We start from the raw sequence: 24,960 nt of genomic DNA, 5'->3' as shown, positions 1-24,960 counted from the left end.
AAATAAAATGCCCTTGATCTTTGCTACTATCTGTAATGGAAGTAAAACCCCAAGGATAAAAGACATTAGAATTCAGAGGAAAGTCTATGTTCATTTTTGTATTTACCTTTCTATTACTTTTGTTTAGAATTAATACACTTCCTATCCTGGATTCACCACTGAAAGTCCATGAGGACAGCTACAGAACATTCCTTCTTTCTCCCACACATCCCTGTCTCTGGAGGCAGCAAATTCCGCTTCATCAGAGAGACAACTTCAAGATGCAGAGTCAGATTAAACCTGTTTCTGAAGTTTCAGATAAAAATCAAAGAAGTATTTTCTTCTAATATACAGACAGAAGAGCAAAGTTTGTCTATGTTTCCATTGTGATTTTGAAAAATTACTTTGTCCTGTCTTCAAGCATAAATAGCTGGACTGACACTCAGACACAGTGGGTGGTGAAGACCCTATTGTCCTGGTGCTCTGGGGACTGCTAAGTCTTAACTATCTGTTCTGGTTTAGGTCAAATTTGGGAGATAAATTGCAAAGACGTCCCTTTAGAAAGCAGATTCAAGAGACTCCAACCCCTGTTGGTTTGGGAAAAGATTTCCTTGGAGAAAAGTGGAAAAAAACCTGTATATTCAACAAGTAAAGTATTCACAATTATAAAAATTAATAATATTAAACAATAAAACCTCTTGCTTTTATGAAGAGATGGTAAATTCAGAAAGTCCTTTTCGTGGGGTGTAGCTCAGCTTGCTCAGTCTCTATCAGTCCTTCCTGCACTGGGAAATGCTGCGTCCTGGGCCCTGGTGGGCCACAGGTGTGAGCTCCCACTGTTTTTCTGGGTTTTCAGTCCAGAGCAGGGCTGATCAGTGCCAAGAAAAAGAAAAGCCACAACTACAAAAAAAAAAAAGAAAACTAAAGACTAAAGGAGAGCTCTGTCCCGCTGCAACAAGTGCTGCAACAAGTCAGTCTGCGAGAAAAAATGCAGTTTCTGAAAACAAATTGAGCTCTTTTTCTCTCTGCTTTCACTTTTGGAACCAGTCTTAAAGGTGCAGAATTTATTTCTGGGCTAAAGAGATGAATGGCGATACAATTCAGCATCATAAAGTCACTCCAGGACACTATTCAAAATAATTCCCTCCACTAAAGCAGTTCCAGTTGCTATGTGTAAAATAAAATTTATGTTCAAAATTCCATTGATACTTTGCATTATGGTTTGTTTCCACTAATCTTTTAACTCAAAGTCTCCAGTTATTTTCAGTTATTTCCAGTTATTATCACTACTTTTGGTAGCATAGGTTGGGAAACACCTAATCAAATGATGGACCTTTATTTGTATAGTGATGAGAGAAAGGATGGATCACAGGAAACTGGAAATGTTCAGCTATTCTGCAACAGAAATTACCCATAATGTATTTAAGACTGGGTTCAAAACAAAAGAAAACATAAAGGTAAATTAAATTGTCAATCTCTTTTCATGCCAGATTTAGCCAGAAGTTGCATACAAGGACTATCCTGAATGATCTTTTAACTTACAGTAATTTCACTAATACAAGCTGCAGCAATTTGACAAAAATTTTGGTGGAAACCCGGAAGTGCGGCTAATACTCGGGGGTGGCTAATATGTGAATAATTTTCTGACATTTACAACCCCAGACGTGCCAGCCAGGGCGCCGAGCCAAGCACCTGCCAGTAAAAGCCGGCATTTTGTGATTGTTACAAAGTGTTACTCTGTTGCCCTGGATCCCTGCAGGCCGCACGGGGGGCGGGGAGAGAGGCGGGAGAGCTCTCTTCTTCCCTCCTCTGCTGCAGCCCGGGGGAGAGATGGGGGGACCCCGCGCCGCCATTGCCGTGGTTCAGGGAGGAGACGGGGACCCCACGCCACCATTACCGCAGCCCAGGGAGGAGGGGGGGAAGCCCACGCTGCCATTGCCGCAGCTCGGGGAGGTGGCGGGGAGCTCACGCCTCCATTGCCGTGGCTCGGGGAGCCAACGGGGACCCCGCACCGCCATTACCACGGCTCAGGGAGGAGGGGAGGAGCCCGTGCCACCATTACCACGGCTCAGGGAGGAGGGGGGGGGGCTCTGCCCCCGCCCTCCACCACCGTGGCGGGAGCAGAGGGTGCTCCATGCCCGACCGGCGCCACACCGTGAGCGGGGCACTCTCTCTGTGCCCGACCGGTGCCACGGTGGGAGCGGGGCGCTCTCTCCATGCCCGGTCGGTGCTGCGGCGGGAGCGGGGTGCTCTCTCCCTGCCTGGCAGGCGCCGCGGTGGGAGCAGGGCCTGGTCGAGCGAGCCCAGAGGCGGCGACCAGCCCCGAGCGGCAGCGCCGAGTTGGGCCACCTGGCCCTGTCAGCAGCCCCTAGCGGGCCGAGCCTGCACAGCCTTAGTTGAGCCAGTAAACCCCCCACCATGCCGCGGTTCTGTTAGTATTTGGCAACTTTGTTGCACGCGGATCCTCGCTGCGAACGACAGAGCGGCTTATATTCAGGTGCGGCTTATTTATGGACAAAGAACGAAATATTTGCCAATACCCAGAGATGCGGCTTATACTCAGTGCGGCTTGTATTCGTGAATTTACTGTGTATTGTTTGTACATTAGTCCTGAAACATGTATCTGATAATGGGAACTCAAAATTTGCACAAAATCTTAAGATGGGCCATGTGTCCATGTCTTGCCAGCTCAGAGCATGGGTAAGATGGCAACACCCTCTCATTCCCCATCTGTAGCTAACCACTCTTTCCTACTTAACTGTGAAAGAAAAGTAGCAGGAGACAGGAGGTTTCATGTTCAGGTTGTGAACTGTTCTTGTACCTGCTGGTGCCCAGGATGATGAACTGAAAAACCATGCTTTAATGCTGGCAGTAACTGGAACAAGCTCATTGGGAAAAGGGAAAAATGCAAAAGAGGAACAGGCATGAAAATTAGACTCTCACTTTTTTTTTACATGAATCATAGCAATTTCATTGACAACTGCACACCTTCCAGGAAGATTGTGCGCCCTTCATTGAGGAACTTCTCCTTAAGCATTTTTCTGAGGCCATGGTAGACCTGGCAATGTCTCACTGTAGATCTTCCCACTAAGTTAATTAATAAGCAGGCATTTGGATAAACACGACCAAAACATCCAAGGGTTGTTAATCTCCAAGTGCAAAATTGTCTATTTCAACAGTGGTGGTAAAAGCAACTTTTAGCTTGCTACTGCAACCTGGTCACATGAAATGGTCTAGATGATGTGTATCACCCCATCCATTTAAGTAATGACCAGCAGGAAGATGTGCAAGTTCACAGGGCATAATCTCAAGAACTCAGCCTTCTTTTCCTACCCTGATTCATTTTCTCTCATCCTTCTCACTCTGCCCCGTGGAGAATGAAATCCAGAGTTCAACATAATTGTACCCGCACATATCAGCCACAAGGTCCAAGGCAAGGTTGCTTCATGTGTGCTGTGTGCACGGTTCATGCAATGGTTCTGACAGGCAGTTCTGAATGCCAGTGCAGGAAGGCAACTTGCTTCTCTGTTGTTGCTGAGGTGATTGTCATTATTTCTGGATGCTTTCATGTGTGTAGGAGCTATATTTCCTGGGAATTCACTTTAATGAGTGGCACTTTAGTATATACATAGGCTTCTGTCATTCCGTCCTGCTCACCTCCTGCTTCTTTCTCCTATTTTTCAGGCACACCCTGAAGAGTCGTAGGAGCTTTCATAAGGGGCTGCACCACGGAAGGAAAGGTGATGTATTGTTTCTGAGTCAGCTTTTCTGTGCCCAAGGCATTCCTGTAAATGAGAGGAGTATTAAGACTCTAACAAAACTCAGATAAAGGGACAAAACCAATGAAACTTCTACTATGACCTCCCCGCAGATCCCTTTGTCTGGGAGGATCAATTTACAGTAATTTTACGACTATAAAATGCACTGGATTATAAAGCGCACTTCCGGGTGTCAGCAAATTTCTGAACTTTGTCCATATATAAGGTGCACCAGACTATAAGGCGCACTTTTATTTTTGCAGCGAGGAGCCGTGCAGCGAGCAACAAAGTAACAAATTAATAATGGAATCACACAATCACAGGGTTTACTGGTTTGGCTTGGGGCTGGGCTCGGCCCTGGCTTGACGCTGCTGCTCCGCTGCCGCCGACCGGGCTTGCAGCGCTGGGTCGATGCGGCTGCCCCACCGCCACCGGCGCTGCTGCCCTGCCGGGTTTGACTTGGCCCAGTGCTGGCCTGCCACCGCCAGGCTCGCCCCGGCCTGAGGCTACTGCCCCACCGGGCTCGCCTTGGCCCAGCGTTGCCCTGCCAACACCTGCCACCCTGCCACCACCAGCTTGGCACTGCTGCCAGGGCTGGGTGGGCTCGGCTCAGGGTTGTTGCAGGCTCGCACTTCCGGGTTGGTAAATTTCCGAACTTTGTCCATGTATAAGGTGCACCGGACTATAAGGTGCACTTCAGGGTTCGGACCAAAATTTTAGTCAAAAGGGTGTGCCTTATACTTGTGAAATTACTGTACTTTGCATAGTAGTTTGACTAAATTGATCAGTTCAGAAAATGTAATTGTTGGCTAATCCTAGGTAATGCTGTCCTACACATATGGAAAAAACAAAGGGTGCTGGTAGCAGGCAAATTTTGTTCTCCATTCTGGAGGATGCTGTCTCTGGACATGATGAACTTTGATTATAACTGATGGTGAGCAGATGTGTAGCCTGTACCCACTGTAAGTGACAGAGATAACAAGAGGGGCTACAGGGAAGCTAATTTTTAGGTCCCAGCCTGGCTACTGTCCTTAATTGTCGCTCTCCCTGTTGTTCTAATTGGGAGAGGAACAGACACCAAAGTCAGTGTTACTAGATCCAGCACTGATTGGCACTTCTATACAAGCTAAATGAGGAATCATAGGCTGGTAAGTAAAAAATACCCCACTCCTTACAGGTATTAAAAAACCACATGAGGAGGGCGATTTAGTACAAGGCATGAACAGGACATTTCTCTGAATCAGATAAGGCCACACACAGACTTGGCAGAATATGTAACTTTTTAGTTTTAACTTTTAAATGCCTCAATTTTACAATTATGTTTGAAGCCACTAATTCCAAATACTTTGATTACATTTTAACTGGCTTAATAAAACCCAAAACAGTCTGCAAATATACAAAGCGTTTATTTTAATATTTTCTTTTAAATTTTCTTTTCTATAACTAGTGGTTTTCTGATGAGTCTTCAGTAGAAGTAACAGATTCTTCTTTCACTTTAAAAAAGTCATGGTTTAGTTTAGGTTTGCCAATTTTAATATACTCAATTTCTGTTGTGAGACAGGATTAGGAGCAAAACCAAGGCGGGCTTAAAACTTAAAAGGGTATGAAGAAAAACTTTATTAACAACACAGAGAAAATAAGAACTTCAGGATAAGATTTTCAGACAACTCCCTCCTCCCCCCCCCACCTCCCACACTTTCTTAACAACAACATACAAAGACACTTCAGTCAGTCCTTCACTTAATCGTTTCAGTTCACTTCAGGGAGAAGAGTTTCTTCTTGTTTGGCCATAGGGATCTTTTCTAAGAGAAAAATAAAGTTCTCTTGTGTCTTCACTTTCACGAGTATCAGCTGCCCAAGAAATCTGCAAAATTGTGAAACTCCTCCCATTTTCATTGCCTTCCCGGAGCTGTGTTTATGGGCCATGTCAAACTCATGGGGTATTACTTTTACGGATAAGCTGTTCAAAGACAAAAGTTTCCTTCATCTCTCTTTCCTCAAGTTCCTCTGTTCATACTTTATTCTCAGGAACAGAGGTCTTCTCCCTTGGGGTAAAAGATCTTTTTCTCAAACACTTCAACCCCTCCATGTTTTCTCCACGATTTCTAGGAATCTTCAGTGCAGTACAGTCCACCCCATAGCTTACAAAAAAGGTTTTTCAGCCAACTTTCACAGCGTCTCCTCAAACGCTTCCCATATGGACACTTGGCTGTTACTTCACTAACTTTAGTGTATACTTTTTGCTTTATTTTCTCTTGCTAAAGGGAAGATAGGAGGTCTGTAAATCTTATCCAAGCATTGGAAGGGTTAAAATTTCACACAGAATATGTAGGAGGCTGGCCCAGGCCACGCTGGAGCCTTACGAGGATCTGAGGCCGCGCAGGTCGCGCTGCGGGGGAAGTAGACAAAACTGTGAAGTCCAGCAAGCAAATGCATAGAGGGGGCTCCGCCAAAATGGAGCCCAGCTGCTTCTTCCCCTCCCCAGGCTGCATGGGTGGCTGGGCGGGTTTGGTAGCCCCACAGCTGCTCCGAGCCGGTGGCAAGGCAAGGCCCCGCCGAGCCGTGGCTACACTGGCGGGAGACGGAGGGCTAGGATCTTAGGATCTTAGCAAGGGGCCTCTCCTCCACCTGGATATCAGGGTTCCTGGCTGAGAACGCGGGTGGGAGGGGGGAGAGAGGGCCGCGCAGCAGCTTCCCAAGCCCACCCCCGCCCGGTCCAGGCTGCACTGGAGGAAAGTGCACGGAGGGATGGGTGGAGTGCGTTTTGGTGGGGGGCAGGCCGGGAAGATGTTACCTGGTGAAAAGCCAGAAACAAAAGAGTTTTTTTCCGGAGTTTACTTGCTTCAAAATGTGAGTCACAGATCGAACTAACTTCTTCAACTGATTTCCCAGACTGTCAATAACCGAAACCACCTTCAATTGGTCCCATCAACTCCCAGAAGAAGTTCTCATAGAGAGAAACCTCTGTGTTTGCCCTTCTCCTAGGTGCATTCAATGCAAAAACAGCGCAACAGCATAAACTAAAATAAAGTAATCTTTTTTTATTTTTTTCAAAAAACAAGCATAATAAACAACAGATTTCAAAGTATCAAAATTATATGTTTGGAATTTGTAATGCAGCATGAAATAGTTTCCCAAAGGTGGGATTATAGCATGGAAAAATACGATCAAACATTTTTAGGGAGTTTCCCACTCTTGTCTTCAGACCAGTTTTTTAATATAGGGTGTGGGGACTTTTCTTAACTTTTAGCTCGCTGTTCTGTTCAATTTTCTTGACTTTCACCTTGCATTACTTCTCTCCCTTTGAAATCGATAGACTGAAATCACTGGATAAATATAAGCTAGTATGTAGAAAAACATACCCGCTCTGAGGTATATCTCATTAACTGAAACAGGTAACTATAGACAATTGGCTTGTGAATGTAAATGTTTTGGAGTTATTACGTTCGTTTTATGGTATGTGTTTTTTTCGATATTCACCTCAGTATACAGAACTCATCATTCTGACAGCCAAAAAATCAGTAAAATGTCCCTTTCCTTCCCCACTTTCCTCTTCCATATCCCCAAAACCTGTTCATTCATTTCAACAAAGGTGTGCTGGAAGGAAGCTTGGTCTCTGAGGAGCATTTTGTCACAATTCTTCCAAACTTCTAGGAAAGCTTGCCTTGTCTTTTCTCAGCAGTGAAAACTAGAGTTTAGAAAACTACAGTTCAGCAACCTTCTCAGATGAATTAGAAAGGATCAGTGGTAAATACCTTCAAAACCAAGGGAAGCAGCTTCCACAGCATTATATAAAAGAAAGATGTGATTTATTCAAGAGCAGACAGAGGCAGAGCAGGTGACCTCAGTTTCATTCAGTAAAAGATTATCTCTTCACCTCTACTTTTCCAGAAGGTAGTTTTATATGAAAAGTACATGCAAGAAAGTGTAAATAATGGAATACATGTCCCTTGTCTTCCCCTCCTGCCCTCAAGGAAAAGAATTTCAAAGGAAAATTTATTAACTACATTTATTTCATGTATAAAAGTAGAAGAAAAAATTTCCTGCATATTATTTGCTGCATATATTATATCATGTTTTTAAATCCCATAGTGTGTTAGTTCATACAGGGTGTAATACTTCTACAATAGGAAATTCTTATTACAGGGTATTGCTTTATTTTTGAATGAATGATGGAACTTTTGAGGAGGGAGAGAACAGGGAGGACTTGTAGATATTAGATTTGGGCATGGATCTGTGTTCAAATATAAAGCCAAAAGTATACATTAGTGAAGATTTTTTCATTGGATAATTTCAAATTTAAGAACAAATATGTTGATATACAAACCCTCAAAAGTCTTTAGTATTAACCACTAGCTGTTTGATCTAGAAAATCTCAGTTCAGTGTCCTGAAGATAGAACATCCCACTAGCATGCTTATAACAACACTATATACATCAAGTATGTAATATATAAAAGGATCAGTTGGTTTATACCAACTTCCATTTCAAATCACATATTTTGCAGTTAAGTTCTGCAAACCTTTCAGAAGCTGTCTTCCAAATGGAAATGCATATATATATTCATATGGAAAGCAATGAAGACATGTTTTCATATGGAAAGAATATGGAAAGGGGTTCCATATTCTGGGTTGTTAGTTTTGATTAATTTTGTTTCCTTTTCTAACTGTCTTTATATAATCAAAACATGGGAAAATTCAAAAGATATTTAGAGACAGCCTCATTGCTATTTGTGAATTCCAACTAGGCTTGTCTTCTCTCTGGAAAATATACAGAGAAGATGCCTGAGGTCACAAGTGCTACCCAACAGAGAGGGGACAGATGGATACTCTTAGGAATCCTTGGCAAGGGAAGCAGTAAGTTGTAGTTACAATTAAAATTCAATTTATTAAGAGAATATATGGTTAATACAGCACAGAATTTATATTTATGGCACTGGTTCTCCATAAAGAGATATATTGCAGTACAACTTATAAGTAATGTAGAGTGTACACTACTTATAAGTAGTGTAGAGTTTATAATGTAGTGTAGAGTTTATAACAGTGCTCTGTACTGTTCTGCCTCCCTCTCCTGTGCTGGGTTTATAACCACCGCTGGGCTAGCCTGGGACCTTTGAAGCTGGTGAGAAGTAACCAGCCTGGTGCACAGCAACCTTGAGGGAAGGGAAGAAGTGGTCTATTTGTTTTGTCTGCTCAGAGCACAGAGCATGCAGGCCCTGATAATGAGGAGAATGAGACAAAAACATCCCATGCAGCCACAGAGACTGGCTGCTTGCCTTGTAAAATGGTGTTCATTATGCTGACCACGTTACTGGGATTCAAGCTGAAGAAGCATGTCACAGGTGGCTGTCACTCATGCAGATGAGGTCAGTGCTTTGAGAGACCCCTAAAACCTCCTTGATTGTGATCCAATCTTACCTGTGAGCCTCTGCAAGAGCTAGGCTGTGCAGACATGAAGTACCATGGATGTCCTCTCCCAAAGAATGTAAGGGACTTATCTACATTTTTCATTCTTAAAACCAAAGAGAAACATCCCATGCATGGGATGCAGTGGCAGAACACCACCTAGTGAACACAGCTGGTTCCATTTCACCTCCATTAACTCTTTCCTCTCTTTCAGAAAAGTAAAATACAGCACATGAAAATACAGCAAACCTTCGTTAAGGAGTATCTTCTCCACATCCCTCCAGTTTCTGGTGCACACAGCAGAACCTTGGGAAGGAGTTCCAATACAGATTATCCAATTGCACAGCAGAATTTGAGTGAAGAGTAAGCTATCAGAGGTTTTAGTTTCAAAAAATCAGTTATATCATTGTCTCAAGGGAGAGTGAATACTCAAATTGCCCCTCCTGGTAGTTTCACCAATTTTTTTGTTTAATGAGGTTCTTATACAAAAATGAGATTGCAGGAAGTCCATAACTTTGTGTCTCGCCATTTTACAGTGTCCAAATACTGACAACAAAGGACCAAAGAAAATAGCAAATTTTTATTGATTTGCTATTTATCTTTAAAGGTATCTAAATGCTGCTTTTCTGTTTTACTTGGTATATGATCCCTGGGCATAATATAAAGGCAAAATATGAACCTCTTTTGCCTTGTGCATCTAAAGAATCAAAATTAATAGGACTAGAGCTGGTATCAAATAGCTTTTCTGATATGTAAAATTATGATTGGTATAAAGAATTTTTAAATATTAATATTTCTGGGGTTTATTTCCTAAAGATAATCCTCCTCAAAGAAGAGACCTTCTTTGCAAAAATTCCCTTCATAAATAATCACACTCCTAGAGCTTGAAATTCTTGGCTTCAATTGCAGGAAATGTTTTTCCATTTTTCTTTTGTGGAAAAGTCATCCAGCTCACATACTTTTTCAGTCAACTGTGTCTACTTAGACTCCTAGTAAATCAGCCTTCCCATGTTCATGTGGTTCTTACAGACAGTATTTTATTGTGTACTAATTGTAGACAATTTAACCTGGGTTTTTTTCATAGGGAAAGAAACCCTAGTGTGACTGCGCAACAAAGAGCAGTGGAAAAGGACTGGAATTCTGGGATTGTGAACAATTGTCTTCCAGTTACACTCATGTAACTAAGATCAGAATTTGAGGCACACCTATAATGACCCAGAGCAGCAGGTTTGCTTTCTTATCTGCTTATGTAATATCCATCACTCACTGTGTTTTGAAAGTTTATATCAGAATATTGAGTGCATGTATAGACAACCATTATCATCATGATAATTGAGGGTATTTTGCTGCATCCCACTACCCCCGGTAGAAACTGATGATGTCAGGTTGGCTCTGCAGACCCAGTTGCTCTTCTGGAGGCATAAAATATAACATGGATCATACTTTCCTGCTAGGCTGTCCAGTTTGCAGAGTATATAGCAACAAGTTGATACCGAAAATAACGAGAAAAGAGCTAATGTAGATATAGCAATAGCAGTAGTTATGCTAAGGCTTAGAAAGCAGCAGTTCACAAGCAGGCCCTGGGAATGTACTAAGAACCACAAACTAATAATTAAAGGATCTAGTAGGGCATGCAGAACACAGCAAAATAAATAATTAAAGGATCTAGTAGGGCATGCAGAACACAGTAAAATAAATAAATGATAAAGGTTAATGTATAATCAATGATAAAGGGTTCTGGTGGTGGGATGACAAGCAAGGGGGATTAAAGGGGGGTAACCTATAGTTTTGAGTAGACAAGCATGTAGAATTTATGACTTTTAGAAATAATATCTATGAGATTTACGTAACTGTATTGTCTTGAAGAATGTGTACTATTGTACTATTGTACATAAATCACTTTGTAAAGGATATAAAAACCTGTCGAAAAAGGGGAAAGATGGGCTCTGACTTTGGACACTAGTCCTCAGACCCCAGGGCCCTCAATAAAGCACCGCACTAAACAACCTAGTTGTTTCGTGTCTCTCTGTCGGGCAACAGTTTTCTGGCGACCGCGGCAGGACTCCGAGGGCTGCTGGGGCGGTTCGCGTCCTGATCCACTCCACGCCGGCACCGAGTGATTCTCGGGGAGTCATCGGTTCGTGCCCGACCCCGCGTCTGTCGGACAACTGCAGGAGGTAAGCCCGAAGGTGCTTTATTTCTTTGTGGTATTGGGTGCCTGCCCGTAAGACGAAGCATCGGCTCCGCTGGGTTGGGCTAAAGACGTCTTGGGTAATTGGGTAAAGCCTAGGCGCCGGCTGTAAGACGCGGCGAAAGCTGCGCTGGTCCGGCACTTGTTCCCCCGCGGCGTCGGAGGGTGACAAGTTGGTTGGTTGGTTGGTCTATCCTTCTATCTGTATAGATTTTCTTTCTTTTCCTGCCTATTCTGTCTGGGAATGATGCCTTTGAAAACGTTTAAAACTCTAGCAAGTTCCGGGATAGAAATCCCGGACGATTCGCCTTTGGGCTGTTTATTACAACATTGGAATGCGGGGAATTTTGGTCAAGAACTAAGTAAAAGGAAATTGATTGATTTTTGTAATAATGTGTGGCCTTTATATGAACCCGATGGTATGCAATGGCCTAGAAATGGTACACTGAATTCTGACATTATTACACCTTTGATGCATTTCCTACAAAGTAATGAAAAATGGGATGAAATACCGTATTTAGACCTCTTCTATTATTTGAAAGACAAACCAGAGTGGCAAAAGGAGTGCGGGATCACGGTTTTGAAAACATTAAAGGTGAATTGTGAAGGATGTAAGGGACGGCAAAAAGAGAAGGAATGCTCGGTTAGGTTTTCGGAACCTGAGGAGGATGTTTCTTTGTTGGTAGCCCCTAGTGCCCCTCCAATGGAGGAACGTGACTCTGGAGAAAGTATGCCAGAGGTAGAAAAGGAGGATCGGGAAGCAAAAGTAGAAATCACAGATATACCACGAACCCCCTTAAGTGAAAGAACTCGGAGAGGGCGGTGGGAGGTAGAAAGAAAGAAAAAGGAGGAGGGTGCTCATTTAATGGTCCCGCTGCGTGAAGCAGTCGGGCCGCAGGGGGAACGAGTCATAGTGAAAGTTCCCTTTTCTCTGAATGATTTGCTAATCTGGAAACAATCAGCGGGGGCGTATCGGGAGGATCCTGAACGGACCGCACGGGTGGTAAAGATGGTAATTAAGACTCAGAACCCGGACTGGAATGATTTACAAGTTTTGTTAGACACAATAATGGATTCTACTGAGAAGGAAATGGTGTTTAAAGCTATGACAGAGAAAGCACGAGAAATGATTAGGTTACGGCTTGTGGATGGTACAGTAAATGATTTAGTACCTAGGGAAGATCCGGAGTGGGATCCCAACTCGATGGGCGGGTCTCGGAGACTTAAAGCTTATCAGGAATTGTTAACGGAAGGAATACGGAATGGAATACCAAAAACTTTGAATTGGTCTAAGTTGTATTCGGTCAGGCAGGAAAAGAATGAGTCTCCGTCAACCTTTTTAGAGCGGCTTAAGGAGACAGCTCGTAGATACACTAATTTAGAAGTTGAAGGAGAGTCGGGAAAATTACAGCTAGCATTAATTTTTATGGGGCAGTCCCAGGAAGATATTAGAAAGAAACTACAGAAACTGGAGGGAGAAGATACTCGGAATTTAGATAAGCTATTGGAAGTTGCGTGGAAGGTATATAATAATAGGGAAAAAGAAACGTCTAGGAAACAGCAGGCTACTATGTTAGCAGTGTTACAGCAAGCGGCTGGAAACAATATGAGAGGAGGGAGCCGAGGACGTGGACTAAGAGGGGGAAGAGGGATGGCAAGGGGGGGAGGCTGATGGGTACGGGAGGACTTATGGGTCAATTGAATATGGGAAGAGGGAGAATGCAGCTAGGGATAGATCAATGTGCTATATGTAAAAACAGAGGGCATTGGAAAAATGAGTGTCCTCTCAACCAAGGAATGGATTTTGGGGGAGGAATTATAGCTAGTGGGGATGGAAATCAGGGAATGATGAATAATACAGGTGCTTTCCCGGGAAATCCACAAGGTGTCGCCCAAGCCTTTATGATGGGGAATTATCAAAATTCAAGTTGACTAGATAAGGACCTGAAAGTAGTAATGGAAGTAGATGGGGAACCGTTAGAATTTAGAGTAGATACGGGGGCATCATACTCAGCTGTTAACACTAAGCTAGGACCCTTGAGTGATTCTACTATCCAAGTAGTGGGGGTTACGGGACAAGTTGAGGAACGAACATTTTTGCGTCCATTAGATATAAAATTTGGGGGGAAAGAATTTGACCACCAATTTTTATATATGCCAAATAGCCCAGAATCGCTATTCGGGAGGGATCTATTGTCAATGTTACAGGCAAAGATAATATTTGAAAAAGGTAGAGTAAGATTGGAATTTCCCGAGGAGAATATTGCTAAGTCGTTTGTAATAAAAGAAGTTGAGGCAGCAGAAATACCACAAGAAATAGAGCAAGCTGTAGTACCATGGGTATGGGAAACAGGAGTACCTGGAAAATCAAAAGCGGCACAACCAGCTGTAATAGAACTAAAGGAAGGAGCCTCCCCAGTAAGGATTAGACAATATCCTTTGAAATTGGAAGCACGGATAGGAATAGCACCCATGATTAAACAATTTCTTAGCTTGGGAATTTTACAGGAATGTGAGTCAGAATTCAATACTCCGATATTCCCAGTCAGAAAGCCAAATGGTAAGTATAGATTAGTTCAAGATTTAAGAGTAATTAATAACATCACTAAAGATATACACCCAGTTGTAGCTAATCCGTATACATTGTTGACAGCTGTGTCGGAAAAGTTTAAGTGGTTCACAGTGATTGATTTGAAAGATGCATTTTTCTGTATCCCTTTGGCACTTGAAAGTAGGAAATACTTTGCCTTTGAGTGGGAGAGCCCAGACACAGGACGCAAGAAGCAGCTCACCTGGACGCGTCTACCACAGGGATTCAAAAACTCACCAACTATTTTTGGAAATCAATTGGCTTGAGAGTTAGAAGAATGGAAAATGACTCAGGTAAAAGAACCACCTTTCTTATTTGCTCTCCTACAATATGTTGATGACATCTTTATAGCTTCCACAGAAAAGGATGTTTGCCTCAGACTCACTATTGGATTACTTAATATGCTGGGACAAGCTGGATACCGAGTATCGAAAGAAAAAACTCAGCTGGTAAGGACCCAGGTAATTTACCTAGGCTGCGAAATTTCACAAGGGGTGCGAAAGTTAGGAGTTAATCGAATACAAGCAATTTGCACCATACCCACACCACGAAATCCGCAAGAGTTAAGATCCTTTTTGGGCATGGTGGGGTGGTGCCGCTTGTGGATCCCGGAATTTGGACTAAAAGCAAAACCCCTGTATGAGGCAGCCAAAAGCCCTGTGTTTCAGTGGGGACAAACGCAAGAAAAGGCATTCCAGAGTTTGAAACAAGCCTTAAAGGAAGCCCCAGCACTAGGATTGCCAGATCTTACAAAACTTTTTCAACTATACGTAAATGAGAGACAGAGACTGGCAATAGGGGTTCTCACCCAAAAACTGGGCTCGTGGAAACGCCCGGTAGGGTACTTCTCAAAACAGCTAGACACTGTAAGCGCCGGATGGCCTGGTTGTCTTAGAACAGTGGCAGCAACAGTGCTCCTAATTCGGGAAGCCAGAAAATTGACTCTGGGAAAAAGGATGGAAGTATTTGTTCCCCACATGGTCATTGCAGTTTTGGAACAAAAAGGGGGGCATTGGCTCTCGTCAAGCCGCATGTTACAATACCAGGCACTTCTCCGAGAACAGGACGACATTGAATTAAAAACAACTAATCATCTTAACCCAGCAGAATTTCTTAGGAGCAGCAGCCAGGGAGAAGGAGGCGAATTGACGCATGATTGCGTGGAAATCATTGAACAGGTGTATGCCAGCCGGAAAGACCTGAAAGATGAGCCTTTGGAAAATCCGGAATGGGAACTGTTTACAGACGGATCCAGCTTTGTGGAAAACGGAACCAGGTATGCGGGATACGCAGTAGTGACTTTGACACAAATAATAGAAACTCGAGCCTTAACCCCAGGAACTTCAGCCCAGAAGGCCGAGATACAAGCTCTGGTAAGAGCCTTAGAATTGAGCCAAGGGAAAAGAGTAAATATTTGGACTGATTCAAAATATGCCTTTGGAGTAATACATGTACATGGAGCTCTGTGGAAAGAAAGAGGACTGTTAAATTCTCAAGGATCAGAAATTAAGCACAAAGAACAAATATTAGCACTATTGGAAGCAGTGCATAAACCTCAGGCAGTAGCAGTGATGCATGTAAGAGGACATCAAAATGAAGAAGGAAAAGCGTTCCGAAGAAACCAGTTGGCTGACAGAGTTGCCAAACAGGTTGCCCGAGAGGTATGGACACAATTAGCTTTATTACCAGCACGATTTAACCCTGCCACTTCCTTTCTTGAGCAGAAACCATGCTATACACATGAAGATGAGAAACTTGCTCAATTTCTCCAGGCCCAGAAGAATGAAAAAGGATGGTATGTCACAGCTGTAGGTCAAGTTGTGTTGCCAACAAAGGTAATGAAAACAATTTTAGAAATCGAACATAACAAGTGCCATTGGGGGGCAGACGCATTAGTACAATTCTTAAAACATGAGGTGATTTCCAACCAGATGTTAACAATGGCAAAACGGATTAATGCCACGTGTCCAGTCTGTATTAAAAACAATCCAGTGATACGAAGGCAAATACAATTAGGAAAGCTACGAGTAGGGCCGCAACCGGGAGACTATTGGCAAATAGATTTCTCAGAGCTACCAAAAGCACAAGGGTACCGTTATTTACTGGTGTATGTGTGTACCTTTTCAGGGTGGCCGGAAGCTTTCCCATGCAGGACTAACCAGGCAAAGGAAGTAATTAAAACCTTACTACAAGAGATTATTCCTAGATTTGGGATCCCATTAGGAATGTCCTCAGATAGGGGACCTCACTTTGTAGCTGGAGTAGTCCAAGAGGTAGCCAGAGTATTAGGGATAGCTTGGGATCTCCATACGCCCTGGAGACCACAATCTAGCGGCCAGGTAGAACGGATGAATCAGACATTAAAAGGGCAGATTAAGAAAATTTGTCAGGAAGTGAAGATACAGTGGCCTCAGGCACTACCTCTAGCCTTGCTAAGAATCAGGATTAAACCCAGAGAAAGGATAGGAGTAAGTCCATACGAAATTTTGTATGGCAAGCCATATCATGCTGCAACCTACAAAGGGGACCCTCACTTAGTAGGAGATCAAGTATTGCTAAGTTATGTTTTGTCTCTAAATAAAGTCCTTACAGCACTGCGAGGAGCATTGCAGTGGAACCGGCCTCTGCCCTTGGAAAATCCTGTCCATGACATCCAGCCAGGAGATCAAGTATATGTGAAGAACTGGAACACGGAACCCTTGAAAGAAGTATGGGGCGGTCCTCACCAGGTGATCATGACCACCTACACGGCAGTGAAAGTCCAAGGGATCGAAAATTGGATTCACTACACTCGAATCAAGAAGGTCCAGCCAAGATGGGAAGTACAACCTCTGTCAGCAACAAAAATGGTGTTCAGGGCAAGGCCTTAGTTCTTTTAACATTAGTCTGCATAATGCAGGTGGGAGAAGCGTTTGTTAAAATCATAGTTCCGGAACCAGATGTAATAGTGCCGGAAGGTGCGGGAGTAAATTTAACCTGTCTGTTTTCTAGCAACCAGAGAGCTGGATTAAAAGAAGTAAATGCAGTTTGGAAACAAGTCACCACAGACGAAGTATTTACAGAAGGGATCGTGACACTTCGGGATATGAAACAGCAAAGAGGTAGCACCACATTGACGATATCTCATATGCAAGCTGATCAGGTAGGACAATTCTCATGTGTTGTGTGGATTAGAGAAAGCTTTAACTACGGAGAAATAAATGTAGATATTAAAAAAAAGAATAGGAGAGTACGACAGGTGACAGAAGTTGGAAAAACACAACAAGAATTGGGACAAGAAAATTTAAGAGTGGGATTAGTTAGAGACTTTGGGCAAGTACAAAATACTAAGTCCATCACTGCATGTTTACCTTTACCTAAAGCGGTGGGAGATCCAATACCATGGGGCATCATTCCCGTTGGGGAAATGCCTCCAGAAACCATAAATGGGACAAAAAGATGTAATAAAGTAATGCAGAACCATACTAAGATGATAGAGGAAATCTATACAGTTCGAGGGCAATGGTCATCACCGGGACAAAGGAGTGAATGCCAAAAATTACCAAATGCAGTTTTTTCAAAAATTGGGCGGTTCAAGGATGTAGGATGGTGTTCTTATGACATAAAGAAAAAAAGACAAAAACCAGTCACTGAATATTCTTATGAGATAGTATGTCAAGAAGGGAGGGAAGAATGGGAACAGTGGAAAACGATTTGGGGTCCCAGCTTGTTAGAATCTTATAGCTACATAGGACCAGTACATTGGTGTATGGTGTATGGTCAGGTCAAAGGGAACAAAAACATTTAAGAATGTTAGGGACCGAAGCAGTAAGACGGGATCGAATGACCCCTACACCTAGCTGGAATTGTAGCAAAATCATCACATGTGATACCCCTGAATCCCAAATTGGTTTAGTGCCAGTCCGGATACTACTAAAATGGGGCTGTGAATGTCAAAGATATAATCATACAATAACAGGAGAAATAAAGGGGGCTTGGAAAGATTGTCAGGCGACTACCGTCAGGAGTCCAGGGCATTCGGTGTGGGTAATGGGGCACGGACAATGGACTACCCATATGCCCATTAACGGCCCAGTCACGCAGATTACGTTAGGGGTCCCTACGCTCTGCCCTCTCTGGAAACAGTCTAAATTAACACAAAGAGAGATACAGCCACGAACAAAGAGAGAAACAAATGAGGTGGCAGAAGAACTAGGATTGGGAGATGAAGATGAGTGGCATGAACCCTCATCAGGAGTTAAATTTGGATGGGTACTGGAATCCCTGTTTGCACAAATTTCTACATATAGAAACCAGGAGATGCTGTATAAATTATTGGGACAAACTGAGAGGTTAGCCACAGTTACAAAGAAAGGATTTAGGGATCTAAACTTACAGTTGCAAGCAACAACAAGAATGACAGTCCAAAATAGAATGGCATTAGATTTGCTCTTATTAAAAGAACACGGAGTCTGTGGATACCTCCAAGGAAAGGTTGATCATTGCTGTGTACATATCCCAAATGTCACAGAAGAAGTAGAAAAGGACATAAGTCAATTGGAACAAATTGAAATAAAAGTGCATGAAGTCCAGGAAAAAGCTGAACATAATTGGGTAGGAGCACTATTTAGCTCCCTAGGAATCCAGGTCTCTGGTTGGATATCATCAATTGTACAATATGTAATAATGATTGTATTGATTATTGTAGTCTGCATGATTATGTATAGATGTCTTTTAGGAATGATTGCCAGAGAAGGAACTCATACTCGACGTGTCATGAGAGCACTAACCCGGAAAGAAGTAATCCTACCAAGTCAAAGAGAAGACTCACCATCCTACTTAGAAACCATTACTTGAAGAATTGAGCATCCTTGCAGAAAATCTGAAGAATGCTCAAAAGGGGGGAGTTGATACCGAAAATAACGAGAAAAGAGCTAATGTAGATATAGCAATAGCAGTAGTCATGCTAAGGCTTAGAAAGCAGCAATTCACAAGCAGGCCCTGGGAATGTTCTAAGAACCACAAACTAATAATTAAAGGATCTAGTAGGGCATGCAGAACACAGCAAAATAAATAATTAAAGGATCTAGTAGGGCATGCAGAACACAGTAAAATAAATAAATGATAAAGGTTAATGTATAATCAATGATAAAGGGTTCTGGTGGTGGGATGACAAGCAAGGGGGATTAAAGGGGGGTAACCTATAGTTTTGAGTAGACAAGCATGTAGAATTTATGACTTTTTAGAAATAATATCTATGAGATTTACGTAACTGTATTGTCTTGAAGAATGTGTACTATTGTACTATTGTACATAAATCACTTTGTAAAGGATATAAAAACCTGTCGAAAAAGGGGAAAGATGGGCTCTGACTTTGGACACTAGTCCTCAGACCCCAGGGCCCTCAATAAAGCACCGCACTAAACAACCTAGTTGTTTCGTGTCTCTCTGTCGGGCAACAAAGTGACTTGTTAAATGACGACAAATCCTTTAGCTCCTGGTTTTAGACTTCTGATCTCTTGACTACCTGCCAATATCCAGGGAGCAGTCCAGGGAGAAGAATGCAATAAACAGCGTCTAATTGAACAGTGTTGTCATAGATAATAACCGAATCAAGCCAAATTAAATAGCAAAACAGCAATTTTTATTTTTGTGACCGAAAATACGGTCCTGGGAAGCCACAAGCGAAAACATGACAACGCCGAGCCCGGGGTCGGCACTGGGTGGACACACACGCTGATCTTACCTCTACCGCATCAGACCCCCCTGTGTTCACGCACTGCCATCTCATAAAGTACAGCTTTATACAGTTTTTCTGGCCTGAGGCAAGAGTTTCCTTTGTTTCTGCTGCAGATTCTCATATTTAGATTAAATCCTTTTTCTGGTGCTGCCCTGGACAAAAGGTCCTTCCTGCATGCTGATGAAGGCTGTGTCTGCTCCATATTGATGTGTAATGAAGTGCTGTCTTCTCCCTTATGGGAACCATCGGAGGTGATTGGTATTTAGGCAGGTATTTTATCGATGATCTCTTCCCTTCCTCCATTGTGGAGATCACCCATCACCGGCTAGGTCTGTTGATACGCTAATTACAGCCGTTGTCTATGGCCCCGGGTGCTTGGTGTTTAAGAGGTTCTTTTTATTTTATTTTATTTCATACAACCTTCTTATATAAACACGAATTGTAACAACATATATTACAGTGTCAAAAGAAATTACATCAAAACCAACTGTTACCCTACTATTCATTAAAGATTGACAACTTCTTCGTCCCCCTCCACGCCCCCTTCTATGAAAGCAGCAGTAAATGTCATTCTAAGTAAACGTGTCCTATTGTCCTTTAAATTATGAGAGGACTGTGCTTGACTGAAGTCTCTTCTTTCTTTCTTTATGCTTTGCTTTCATCATAATGTTTTTTCTTTTGGAAACCTTATATACAGGAACATAGGAAATAATGTCGGCATTTGTCTTGCTGGTTTCAGTTATTTCATCTGAAGTAATTTTAGGCACAAGTTAAAGCAGAGTCTACCCAACAGCGGATGTCAAAACTTTGCCATGGAAGGCTTCAAACACTGTGCCTTTCTGTTCATAAGCGCATGCATCCAAAAATATACAAAACCAGCAAGCATCTCAGAATTATAAATTACTAAATCATTAAGGTTGAACAAGACCTTTATGATCATAGAGGCTATGCATTTACCCAGAGCTCCCAAGCCCACCACTAAGCTGTGTCTCTGAACAACACATCTACACATTTAAGTCATTCCAGGGATGGTGACTTTGCCACTGCTCTGAGCAGCCTGTGCCAGGGCTTGACAAACTTCCCAGAAAAGAAATTTTTCTTAATATCCCATCTAAACTTCTTCTGACAAAACTTGAGTCCATTTCCATTTCTTAAACTCATGTTTTGAGTCTGTTTCATGTTCTATCATTTGCTGCTTCAGGTTGTCATGCACAGGTGAGAAAACAAAAAAAAAAAAATTAAGGCGCATAATAGTGTTGGAGAAGCTCAGTGAGGAATGCATGCTGTTAAGCACCTCTTAAGAGTCCTTCAAACCCAAAATAATTTTCTACTAGCATATTTGACCAAGAGTATATATGGAAAGAACAATTCTTGAGAAGGAGGTTCCAACCTTTCTCGCCGCTTCTATCTTCAGCAATTTCACCACTATCATGTCAATGTTTTTCTTCAAATCTCCATTTGCAGCCATTCCCTCTAGAACTCTATGCTATTTCTATGCCATTCCCTCTAAAATCAATAATCCTTCCAATCTAATTGTATGCTGCAAAAAAAAAAAAAAAAATATTATTGGCAGTTTGGGAGGAAATTTCAGTGAAGCCGTATATTTATGGTTTGTAAATAATAATTTTAAGAGAGTATTACTTTAGGTCACAGTTCAAAATCGCAGGACAGAAAGACCCTGAAGAAATGTTGTCCTGAAGAAATGGACAACAACTTGCTAAAATTACTCCTAATAACATCCTGAAATCAGAGAAGAAAGGAAAAGATAGAGCTGGTTGAGGTCTTTGTAAAAATAATACAATGGCTAAAAAAATAATGGAAAATTTCTGAAACCCAGTGAAAACACTGAAAGTGAATGGGATGACAAGAAGTGCAGGGATATGGACCAAAGCTTGCCCAAATGATTCTCACTCAAATCGCAGGATTTCGTTCCCTTTCCCGAATTCTTCCTTTCAGGAAAGGGAACGAAATCCTGAAATTGCAGGACAAAGTCTGACAAACCCTCTGGAGAGGAGATATGATGATGTGAAATGCGATGAAAAAAACCCCTTAAAATTTGGAAATAGGGTGACCACCATGAAATGGCCTCAGATGAGAAGAAGTGCAGGTAAATGGAGCAAAACTTGCTAAAATTACTCCAAACAACCTCCTGAAACCATGGAGGGAAGGAAAAAATAGAGCCTGTTGAGCAGTTGCAAAAAAGTGAAATGGCAAGAGAAAGAAAAGGAAAATTCTGAAAGCAAGTGAAAAAACAAAAAGTGAATGGGATGACAAGAAGTGTGTGGATGTCTTGGGTTACAATAGAGGGTGTGATAATAGGTCTATTCTATCACCATCTGTTGAAGGTGGGGGCGGTGATGCTTATCCCTATGAGATCCATTAAAACCAGGCAAAGCATTGTTCTTTATCTTTTCACAACTTATCCTTCCTCCAAGGAAGTATCTTCTGCTAATGGCCCATTGAGTCCCACTGTGTGACTGATAAAATTACTTCATCCCATTAGAAGTTGCTCCAACCAGGGGGAAGGGCCCAACACTTCTTACCAAGATAAAACAGAGGTTTTTGGACACTAAGTAGCCCCCTTCTCCACTGGACTCCAGAGAAAAGCTGGATTTCTCCACATCGCCACTAAACCTCCAGAAGGAAATTGTACCTTCTACAGAACCACTACTTCAACTGAATCACATCTGTCACTACAAAAAGACTACAGCCACCATTTAATCAAACTGCTATCAACACCCTGCCTGACAGGTTGTCAGGTTGTACTCTGACTTTGTCAGGGCTTGAAGTCTCTTTCTTTGTAGTATTGTATTTTTATTTTAATTTCCCTAGTAAAGAACTGTTATTTGTATTTCCGATATCTTTGCCTGAGAACCCTTTGATGTAAAAATTAAAATAATTTGGAGGGAGGGGGTTTACATTCTCCATTTTCAAAGACAGGTTTATGCCTTCCTTGGCAGACACCTGTCCTCCAAACTAGGACAATGGATATGGACAACAACTTGCTAAAATTACTCCTAATAACATCCTGAAATCAGAGAAGAAAGGAAATTATAGAGCTTGTTAGATCTTTGTAAAAAAATGAAATGGTTAAAAAAGACATGGGAAAATTACTGAAACCCAGGAAAACATTAAAGTAAATGGGATGAAAAGTAGTGCAGGGATATGGACCAAAGCTTGCCCAAATGATTCTCACTCAAATCGCAGGATTTCGTTCCCTTTCCTGAATTCTTCCTTTCAGGAAAGGCAACGAAATCCTGAAATTGCAGGACAAAGTCTGACAACCCTCTGGAGAGGAGATATGATGATGTGAAATGCGATGAAAAAAACCCCTCAAAATTTGGAAATAGGGTGACCACCATGAAATGGCCTCAGATGAGAAGTGCAGGCAAATGGAGCAAAACTTGCTGAAATTACTCCAAACAACATCCTGAAACCATGGAGGGAAGGAAAAAATAGAGCCTGTTGAGCAGTTGCAAAAAAGCGAAATGGCAAGAGAAAGAAAAGGAAAATTCTGAAAGCAAGTGAAAAAACAAAAAGTGAATGGGATGACAAAAAGTGCAGGGAAATGGACAACAACTTGCTAAAATTGCTTCTAATAACATACTGAAATCACAGAAAAAAGGAAAAGATAGAGTTGGTTGAGATCTTGATAAAAACATGAAATGGTTAAAAAAATTATGAGAAAATTCTGAAACCAAGTGAAAACGATAAAATTGAATAGGTTCACAAGAAGTGCAGGGATAAGGACCAAAGCTGGCCCAAACGATGCTAATTTAAATTGCAGGATTTCGTTCCCTTTTCTGAAGGAAGTTCCTGCTTTCAGGAAAGGGAATGAAATCCTGAAATTGCGGGACAAAGTGCAACAAAACTTCTGGAGAGGACACATGATGACATCACATGCAATGAAAAAACTACCCGGAAATTTCGGTATAGGTTGACTACCAAGAAATGGCAAAAATGACAAAAAGTGCCCGAGTGTTCCCTGGGTTGTCGAAGTGATCCTGAGTATGCTTGAGAGTATCAGGGTGTTTCTAATTTAGTCCCAGTGCATCTGAGTGTTTTCAAAAGTGCCTGAGTTTTCCCAAAAAAATGTGAGTGTTGCCGACTGTGCCCAAGTGTATTTGAGAGTTCTCGACTGTTCCCGAATGTATACGGGAGTTGTCGAGTTTGTTGTGACTATTATGGAGGGTGCGGGACTGTATTTGATTCTGCCCAAGGGTGTGCAACTGTGCCCGAGAGTGCCTGAGTGTGGTCGAGTGTGCGAGAGTGTGTCTCATTTTTCCTGAGTGTTCTTGAATATGTGTGAGTATTGCAAGTGTGCCCAAGATTACCTGAGTGCACCAGAGTCTGCACGAGTGTGTCCCAGGGTTCCCTAGTGTGCCTGAGTATTCCTCAGTATACTTGAGAGTATGTGAGTGTGTCTGATTCTGCCTGAGTTTGTCTGAGTGTCTTTGAATGCGTTCGAGTGAGCCCAAGTGTTCCCTGATGTGTCAGAGTGCTCCTCAGTATGCTTGAGTGTATCTGAGTGGGTCTGATTTCACCCGAGTGCGTCTGAGTGCGTTCGAATGCGCCTGTGTGTTCCCGAACGCGTGTGAGTGTTGTCGAGTTTTCCCGAGTGTATCTGAGTGTTCCCGAATTTGTGCGAGTTTGTCAGAGATTGCCTGTGTTAGGTGGTGTGTGCCCGAATGTGTCTCTGTAATCTGGACAAAACGATTTCCTTCTGGTAGAGCGAAAACGCATCAGGACAAAAGAGGCAAAGAAGAACCTGCAGAGCAACAGACTTGTTTCCCCAGCGTACTGGCAACACAGTCTCACGCATAGCTGCTTCGTTTTTTGCCCATTCTATTCTGGAGCATTTTCAATCTGTCAGAGGTGAATGTTCTTCTCAAATACACGAGGGCACACTCAAGAACACTCACACATATTCAGGAACACTCGGGCGCATTCGCACACACTCAGTCGCACTTGGGTGAAATCAGACACACTCAGATACACACAAGCATAACTCAGGAGCACTCCGAAACACTAGGGAGCGCTCATTTAAGATCGGACACTTTGGAAGAAACGCAGACAAACTCGGGCAGAGTCAGACACATTTGCTAGCACTCCACCAAATTCAGACAATGTTGGGCAAACGTGCACGCACTTGGGAACACTCAAATACACTCGTGCACATTAGTACGAACTCGGGCGCTCTCAGACATACTCGCACACGCCGGTGCATCATCAAATTCTACAGGAACTTTCCATAACACCGCCATAAGTCCGGGAGCACTCGGGCATGCTCGTAAAAACTCGGGCACAGTCTGAAACTCT

The sequence above is a fragment of the Catharus ustulatus genome, unplaced genomic scaffold, assembly GCF_009819885.2.
Source record: "Catharus ustulatus isolate bCatUst1 unplaced genomic scaffold, bCatUst1.pri.v2 scaffold_68_arrow_ctg1, whole genome shotgun sequence".
NCBI lineage: Eukaryota > Metazoa > Chordata > Aves > Passeriformes > Turdidae > Catharus > Catharus ustulatus.
This window is presented reverse-complemented; position numbering follows the sequence as displayed.